Source organism: Trachypithecus francoisi, unplaced genomic scaffold, assembly GCF_009764315.1.
Source record: "Trachypithecus francoisi isolate TF-2019V2 unplaced genomic scaffold, Tfra_2.0 Lachesis_group4, whole genome shotgun sequence".
In the NCBI taxonomy this organism is placed as follows: domain Eukaryota; kingdom Metazoa; phylum Chordata; class Mammalia; order Primates; family Cercopithecidae; genus Trachypithecus; species Trachypithecus francoisi.
Genome location: NW_022681469.1, coordinates 65,642,844 through 65,652,071, shown reverse-complemented (window position 1 = coordinate 65,652,071; position 9,228 = coordinate 65,642,844).

The window sequence follows — 9,228 nt, the reverse complement described above, 5'->3', positions numbered from 1 at the left end:
ATCCTTGTTTGCAGATGGTATAATCTTATATTTGGAAAAACCTAAATATTCCATATAAAAACTATTGGAATTGATAAATAAATTCAGTGAAGTTTCAGGATAAAAAATCAGCATATAAAAATCATAGCAATTCTATATACCAAGAGCAAATAATTTGAAAAAAAAAACAAGAAATTTATCTAATTTATAATAGCTACAAATAAAATACCTAGCATTAACTTAGTCAAAGAAGTATAAGATCTTCTTTATGAAAATTATAAACATTCATGAAAAAATTAAAGAAACACAAGGAAATGAAAAATATTCCATGATCATGATTCGGAAGAATCAATATTGTTAAAATGTCCATATTTCCCAAAGCAATTTACAGACTTAATGCACTCCCTCTCGAAATATCAATGCCAGAAATAGAAAAAAATATATAAAATTTAAATGGAAACAGAAAAGACTCAGAGTAGCCAAGGCTATCCTAAGCAAAAAGAATAAAACTGGAAAAATCACATTACCTGCCTTCAGATTGTACTTCAGAGCCACAGTAACCAGGCACAGTACTGGCATAAAAACAGACATGTCTTGTTGCGCGAAGTCAGGGACCCCCAACGGAGGGACCGGCTGAAGCCGCGGCAGAAGAACATAAATTGTGAAGATTTCATGGACATTTATTAGTTCCCCAAATTAATACCTTTACAATTTCTTACACCTGTCTTTACTGTAATCTCGGAACATAAATTGTGAAGATTTCATGGACACTTATCACCTCCCCAGTGAATATCCTTGTGATTTCCTTTGCCTGTCTTTACTTTAATCACTTAATCCCATCATCTTCTTTGTAAACTGAGGAGGATGAATGTTGCCTCAGGACCCTGTGATTGTGTCAACTGCACACATTGTTTGTAGAGCATGTGTGTTTGAACAATGTGAAATCTGGGCATCTTAAAAAAAGAACAGGATAACAGCCATGTTCCGGGAACAAGAGAGGTAACTTTGAACTGGCCACCGGTGAGCCAGACGGAACAGAGCTATATTTCTCCTCTTTCATAAGCAAATAGGAGAAATATCGCTGAATTCTTTTTCTCAGCAAGGAACATCCCTGAGAAAGAGAATGCGCCCTGAAGGTAGGCTTGTAGATGGCCCCCTTTTATTTTATTTATTTATTTATTTATTTATTTATTTATTTATTTTGAGACGGAGTCTCGCTCTGTTGCCCCGGCTGGAGTGCAGTGGCCGGATCTCAGCTCACTGCAAGCTCCGCTTCCCGGGTTTACGCCATTCTCCTGCCTCAGCCTCCTGAGTAGCTGGGACTACAGGCGCCCACCACCTCGCCCGGCTAGTTTTTTGCATTTTTTAGTAGAGACGGGGTTTCACCGTGTTAGCCAGGATGGTCTCGATCTCCTGACCTCATGATCCGCCCGTCTCGGCCTCCCAAAGTGCTGGGATTACAGGCTTGAGCCACTGCGCCCGGCCGATGGCCCCCCTTTAAGGCCTCCCATCTTTTGTGGTCGAAGCGGAAGGGATGAAATAAGCCCGGGTCTCCTTTAGCGCTCCCAGGCTTATTAGGTGGAGGAAAAATTCTCACCTAATACATTGTGGTCAGACAGGTTATCTGCTCTCAAACCCTGTTTCCTGATAAGATGTTATCAATGACAATGCGTGCCAGAAACTTCATTAGCAATTTTAATTTCACCTCATCCGGTGGTCCTGTGATCTCGCCCTGCCTCCTTTTGCTTTGTGATATTTTATTACCTTGTGAAGTATGTGATCTCTGTGACCCACATCCTATTCGTGCACTCCCTCCCCTTTTGAAAATCGCTAATAAACACTTGCTGGTTTTACCGCTGGGGAACATCACGGATCCTGCCGACATGTGATGTCTCCCCCAGACACCCAGCTTTAAATTTCTCTCTCTTGTGCTCTTTCCCTTTATTTCTCAACCCAGCCGAGACACTTAGGAAATAGAAAAGAACCCATGTTAAATGTCGGGAGCGGATTCTCCTGATAATATCTACCAATGGAATAGAATAGAGAACCCAGAAATGAATCCACACATGCGCAGTGAACTCATTTTTGACAAAGATGCCAATAATATACATTGGGAAAAAGAAAGTTTTTCAATAAATGGTTCTGGGAAAATTGAATATCTATGTGTAAAACAATGAAAGTGGGCCCTTATCTCTCACCATTTACAAAAATAAATTCAAAGTGGATTAAAGCCTTAAATCTAAGACCTCAAGCTAAGAACTAACTACAAAGAAACATTAGAAAACCTCTTCAAGACATTGGACTAGGCCAAAAATCTTGGCTTAAGATTTTTGAGTGATACCCAATAAGCATGAGCAATGAAAGCAAAAATGAGCAAGTGGAACAATATCAAGTTAAAACGATTCTGCATAGCAAAGGAAACAATCAACAAAGAGGCAACCTACAGAATGGGATAAAATATTTGGAAACCAGCCACGTCACAGGGTATTAATAACCAGAATACATAAGGAGCTCAAACCACTCTATAGGAAAAAATTGAATAAAATGATGAAAATATGAGCAAAATATTTTAACAGACATGTCTCAAAAGAAGACATACATACAAATGGGAAACAAGTATATGAAAAAGTCTCAACATCATTGATGATCAGAGAAATGCAAATCAAAATTACAATGAGCTATCATCTCACTCCGGTTAAAATGGCCTTTATCCAGAAATAAGCAATAACAAATGCTGACTAGGATGTGGAGAAAAGAGAACTCTCGTACGCTGTTGGTGGAAATGTAAATTATTAATAGTACAGCCACTATGGAGAACAGTGTGAAGATTCCTCAAAAAACTAAAAATAGAGCTACCATATTATCTTGTAACCGCACTGCTAGTTATACACCTAAAAGAAAAAAAAAATCAATATATCAAATAGATACTTCAATCCTCCCATGTTTATTGCAGCACTAGTCACATTAGCCAATATTTTGAAGTAACCTAAGTGTCCATCAACAGATGAATAGATAAAGAAAATGTGGTTCTTACACATAATGGAATACTATTCGGCCATTAAAAAAAAAAAATGAGATTCAGTCATTTGCAATAACATGGATGGAAATGGAGGTTATTATGTTAAGTTAAATAAGCCAGGCACAGAAAGACAAACATCATGTGTACTCACTTATTTTGGGAAGCTAAAAATTAAAACAATCAAACTCATAGATTTATTGAGAAATATCCCATAAGCCCAGACAACCAAAGCAAAAATAAACAAATTGGATCATGTCAAGTTCAAAAGCTTCTGTACAGTGAAGGAAACAATTAAAAAGTGAAGAGACAATATACAGAATGATGGGAAGAGTATGCGGGTGGTGGGAGGGATACGGGGATGGTTAATGGGTACAACAAATAGAAAGAATGAATAATACCTAGTGTTTCCTAGACAGCAGGTGACTACAGTGAAAAATAATTTAATTGTACATTGTAAAATAACAACAAAGGTATAATTGGTTTGTTTATAGTACAAAGGATGAATGCTTGAGGTGATGGATACCCCATTTACCCTAAAGTGATTATTACACATTGCATACCTGTATCAATGTATCTCATGTAACTCATAAATATATAGACCTACTATGTATCCACAAAAATTAAAAAGCAGCAATTAAACAGATAGTGCTACAAAAAAGAATCTGAAAGTGAGATGTCAGTCAGTGACTGCCATCTCCTTGCCCACATGCTCAAATTAGGAGCACTGCCAGGTCACAGCCATTGTCCAGTGGTTAGCCATGTTATATGCCACCAATGACTGGACCAGTAGCAGACATGCAATCCAAGATAACTCAACCCTAGGCAAGTCAAAGCTCTAAGATATGATAAGACATGAAAGAGTTTGGCTTAGTAGAAGTGAGTAATTCACTCTGATAATAAGATACTCTTTTCTGGGAATTTAAACTAAAGGTAAAGAAGAATGTTAGCAATTGCTAACATGTCAGAAGAAAGAAGACATATTCAGTGGGATGTCACAATATTTGGGATATGAGACTGAAGACTCATAGATTCTTATTCCTGAAAACCCTAGTGTTAGCTTCAATCAAGGACCAAATACTCTTCCATTGTTTCTTTCTGAAAAACTGGACCAAATGATATTTCAAGAGTAATGATAGCCAAGCTGACTATTGACAAATGAGTGTTTTGCCACAGGTTGAATAGGATACAGTGTGAATTGTTTATGGCATGTGATAGAAAGGGGGCAATGGGCATAGTTTATTCAAAAAAGAATAGCATGTACAAAATATTGAAGCATATTTGCACTGAGATTTTAGTATAATTTTACTGCATTGTAATAAAATGTGACCACAGCTTTAAGGAAAATGGTTGAAATATCTTTCTATATGGAAGAGGAATATACAAAAGAGGAGAACAAAATGAAAGGGCAATTTAAAAGGTACCTAAGCAGGTAATCAGATAACTAAGATGAGGAAAAAAAAAATAATGAGAAAAACGTCAAAGTCAAAGCAGTAGAGACCAAATGAAAATGACTTTGAAATGACTAGAAGTCAAATAAAAGAGAAAGAAGGACACATAATAGAGTTGACAGGCTTCCCTTGTGGTAATTCATTTGTCAAAAAGAGAAATTATCTAGCCCACCAGAGAAAATTTGTCTTTTAATAATGGGCACATTTTGACAGAATCAGTCTAAATAAGCACTCAAATGTTTGTTTTCCTTAGGTTGTCCAAATCTCCTAGGTTTGCAAAACTGTTCTGCAAAACTTCTTAGAAATGGAAGGATATTCTCATTAGATTTTAGATACTTCCTCTTTTGGCTATGTTGGCAATACTAGCTCAGTTTCTTTTACTGTTGTATAGTCTTACAAAAACACACTTATTATTCTGACTGTAATGTAGAATCCTGAGGGCTTGTAAACATGTACATAAAATAAATAAATGAAACTGGTTTACATTCATCAGTATTTTCTTAAGAAACTTAGCTCAATGGTTATTTCATAAACAAGTCAGTAAATTCATTTCTATCAAAGATAAGGCTCAATTCTTTCCATTCAAATTGTTTTCCGAATTTCTAGCTGACATGTGCCTGTGTTTATAGAATATAGAATTCCTCCCAATCTGCAGCCTGTTCCCATGTGCTTTTACGTAGCTATACATTTTGGATCGGATTCAAACTTATCTGTAGGTCTGTGGTTTTAATAAATTGAGAAATAAATTCAAGAATGCTCATCGCTATGTGGGTTATAAATGGAATAAACTAACCAATTTTCACATAGTAATTAAAAACAGACTAATGCAGTTTAGAAAAAAAAAAAAAAACCCTGCCATTTCAGAGAATATTCCCTTTATTTAAATCAAGTTATTAGATTTATGTATTTGTATAAACACCCACAAACACACAAACAGACAGATATGCCAGGATATGCGCTTACCAGCAGAAATGAATTGTCTTAATTTATTTTTCTGTTTTTTATTTTACGTTAAGTTCTAGGGTACAGGTGTGCACAATGTGCAGGTTTGTTACATAGGTATACATGTGACACGTTGGTTTGCAGAATCCATCAACTTGTCATTTACATTACATATTTCTCCTAACACTATCCCTCCCACAGCCCTTGACCCCCCAAGGTCCCAGTATGTGATGTTCCTCTCCCGGTGTCCATGTGTTCTCATTGTTCCACTCCCACTTATGAGTGAGAATGTGCAGTGTTTGATTTTCTGTCCTTGCAATATTTTGCTGAGAATGATGGTTTCCAGCTTCATCCATGTCCCTGAAAAGGACATGAACTCATCCCTTTTTTATGGCTGCATAGTATTCCATGGTGTATATGTGCCACATTTTCTTTATCCAGTCTATTATTGATGGCCTTTTGGGTTGGTTCCAAGTCTTTGCTACAGTGAAGGTTTCTATGTGCCAGGGATTGTGCAATACTCTGGGGGCACAACTTAAGTAGATTTGGCTTCTCTCTTTGAGACTGTTACACAATGCCCTCTTAGATGAAACACTTCCTTTAATTCTGAGAAGAATCAAAAGAGGCATACTTTATAGTCCCCTTGTTTCAAGAAACTTAGTCTAATTGTGTGGGAAAATATACCCAAAAAAGAGTAAGTAGTAATACACACCATTACATGATAGGGTCTAAATGAATAGTTCTGGTAGAATTATTGCCAAACATAAGAGAGATATTTCACTGTAAATTTGTGTGTAAAGGAAAGGCTTCTGAATGTGTATTTTACTTCCTATCAAAACTAGATTGAGCTCATATGTAAAATTCCAAAAAAAAAAAAAAATACTAAAAATCATGCAAGGAAGGACTATCCACCAAAGGGCAAAGCCATATGCACAAATAAAAACATGTTCAATGTATTTGACAAGTATGTTAGGAGAAATTCATTTTATTTGTAGGATATTCAATGTGAAATGTGATCATTAAATGGAGATATAAAGAATTTTTATTTCATATACAAAAGGACATGATGTCGGTATTAGTGAACAAAGTCTTAGGGAAGTAGAACAGGCTAACAAAATCATTCAAATGATATTGAGTGAACCTGGTTTTGTGCAAAGCACTGTGCTTTCCCTTTATAGCAGAGTCTGTTGTGTTTCCTTCAGATTTCCTTTAACAAACCAAGGCATCCTTCCTCCAGCTGCTACAAACATAGGCTGCTAAAAACTCACAACATTCCCCTTTTCTGGACACATCCCCTTAGTTTAATGGGAGTTACCTTTACTTACAAATCCATGTGTTCCCACAGATTTTTCTTGCTTTGGAAATTTTGTATGGGGATAGTCAATCATTGACTGAATTAGGGGATCTCATCACTGATGGTGGGTGTATAATTGATAGTCCCTGGAATCCATTAACATAGTATTTGCTAGAATTTACATCTGTGATAAACTGAGATATGATGCAGAAATAAGGAGACACATTAGCATATGCAAAATCTCAGGTGTTTGAGAAGTATGAAGTAAGTTTAAAGCAGAAAGATAGAAAAAGATATAACATGATGATACTGATGAAAATAAAGTTTAACTTTCTATATTTGCTGACAAAGTAGACTTAAAAAATGAACAGTTCGGCCAGGTGCAGTGGCTTATGCCTGTAATCCCAAGACTTTGGGAGGCAGAGGCAGGCAGATCACCTGAGGTCAGGAAGTTCAAGACCAGCCTGACCAATGTGATGAAACCCCATCTCTACTAAAAAAAAAAAATACAAAAATTAACTGGTCATGGTGGCGGTTGCCTGTAATCCCAGCTACTGGAAAGGCTGAAGCAGGAGAATCACTTCAACCCAGGAGGCGGATGTTGCAGTGAGCCAAGATCGCACCACTATACTACATTCCAGCCTGGGTGACAAATGAGACTCTGTCTCAAAAAAAAAAAAAAAAAAAAAGAGAAAAAAAATTAACATTTTCAAAGATAAAAGAAAGATATTACATAACGATAACATCAATTCAGGAAGAAAACATAATAATCTAAAAATGTGTATACTCATAAGAACAGAGCTTTAAAAATCACAAGGCAGACATTGATGGAACTGAGAAAAGAATACACATCCACAATTATAGATGGGGATGTCAATGCCCCATACAGTAATCAACAGAACAAGCAAATCAGAAATCAAAAGGGTCTGAAGCCAGTGGTCAGTAGACTACGATCAATGGAGCAACTACTGGATTTTGTAAATAAAGTTTGATAGAATCACAGGTGTATCTATTCATTCACATATTGTCGATGATGGCTTTCACATTACCACAGCAGAGTTGAGTAGTTGTGATAGAGGCAATATGATCTATGGGATCAAAATACTTAATATCTGGCCCTTCAAAAAATCTTTGCTAACTCCTGATACGCTAGATCTGAACAACATCATTAATTACCCTGTCTTTATATAAAATACCAACTAACAGTAACCATATCCACCAATGTGCACTTAAGAGTACACACACGTGGAACATTTGCCAAAACCGATCGTATTCTTGGCTATGAAACAAACTTGAATAACATGAGCAAAATCATATAAGTGCTCTGAATACTGCAGAATTAAATCAAATATCAGTAAAATAAATATAGTTTTTGAATCTCAGATATTTGGAAACTAACAACTTCATTGTATTTATTACTTATATTTCATGGAAAAATATTACATGTACTATGCAAACTTTTTTTCCCTTTTACTAAAATTATCTGTTTTACAAATAAAAATACTCTTGTTTCTCTTTTTATGTGTTGATTGTCCACAACCTTGCCAGCATCTGTTATTTTCTGACTTTTTGATAATAGTCATTTGGCCTTGTGTGAGATGGTATCACACTGTGATTTTGATTTGCATTTCTCTAATGATCAGTGATGTTGAGTTTTTTTCAGATGATTCTTGGCTGCATGTATGTCTCCTTTTGAGAAATGCCTGTGCATGTCCTCTGCCCTCTTTGTAATGGGATTGTTTTTGTTCTTGTAAATTTGTTTAAGTTCTACATAGATGCTAAATATTAGACCCTAGGGAAGCATAATGTGCAAAATTTTTCTCCCATTCTGTAGGTTGCCTGCTCACTCTGTTGAAAGTTTCCTTTTCAGTGCAGAAGCTCTTTAGTATAATTAGATCGCATTTGTCAAGTTTTGCTTTTGTTACAATTGCTTTTGCAATCTTCATCATGAAATCTTTGCTCATGACTATTTCCTGAATGATATCGCCTAGGTTGTCTTCTGGGGTTTTTATAATTTGGGGTTTTGCATTTAAGCCTTTAATCTATTTTGAATTAATTTTTCTACATGGCATAAGGAACGGGTCCAGTTTGAATCTTCTGCATATTTCTAGCCAATTATTTCAGCACCATTTACTGAATAGGGAATGCTTTACCAATTGCTTGTTTTTGTCAGGTTTGTCGAAGATCAGATAGTTGTAGGTGTGTGGACTTATTTAGCAGTTCTGTATTCTGTTCCATTGGTCTTTGTCTGTTTTTGTACCAGTACCATACTGTTTTGGTTACTGTAGCCCTGTAGTATAGCTTGAAGTCCGGTAGCATGTTGCCTCTAGCTTTGTTCTTTTTGCTTTGGATTGCCTTGGCTATTTGGACTCTTTTCTTATTCCATCTAAATTTTAAAGCACTTCTTTCTAATTCTATGAAGAATCTCAATGGTAGTTTAATAGAAATAGCACTGAATCTGTAAATTGCTTTGGGCAGCATGGTCATTTTAATGACACTGCTTCTTCCTATTCATGAGCATAAAATGTTTTTTCATTTGTTTGTGT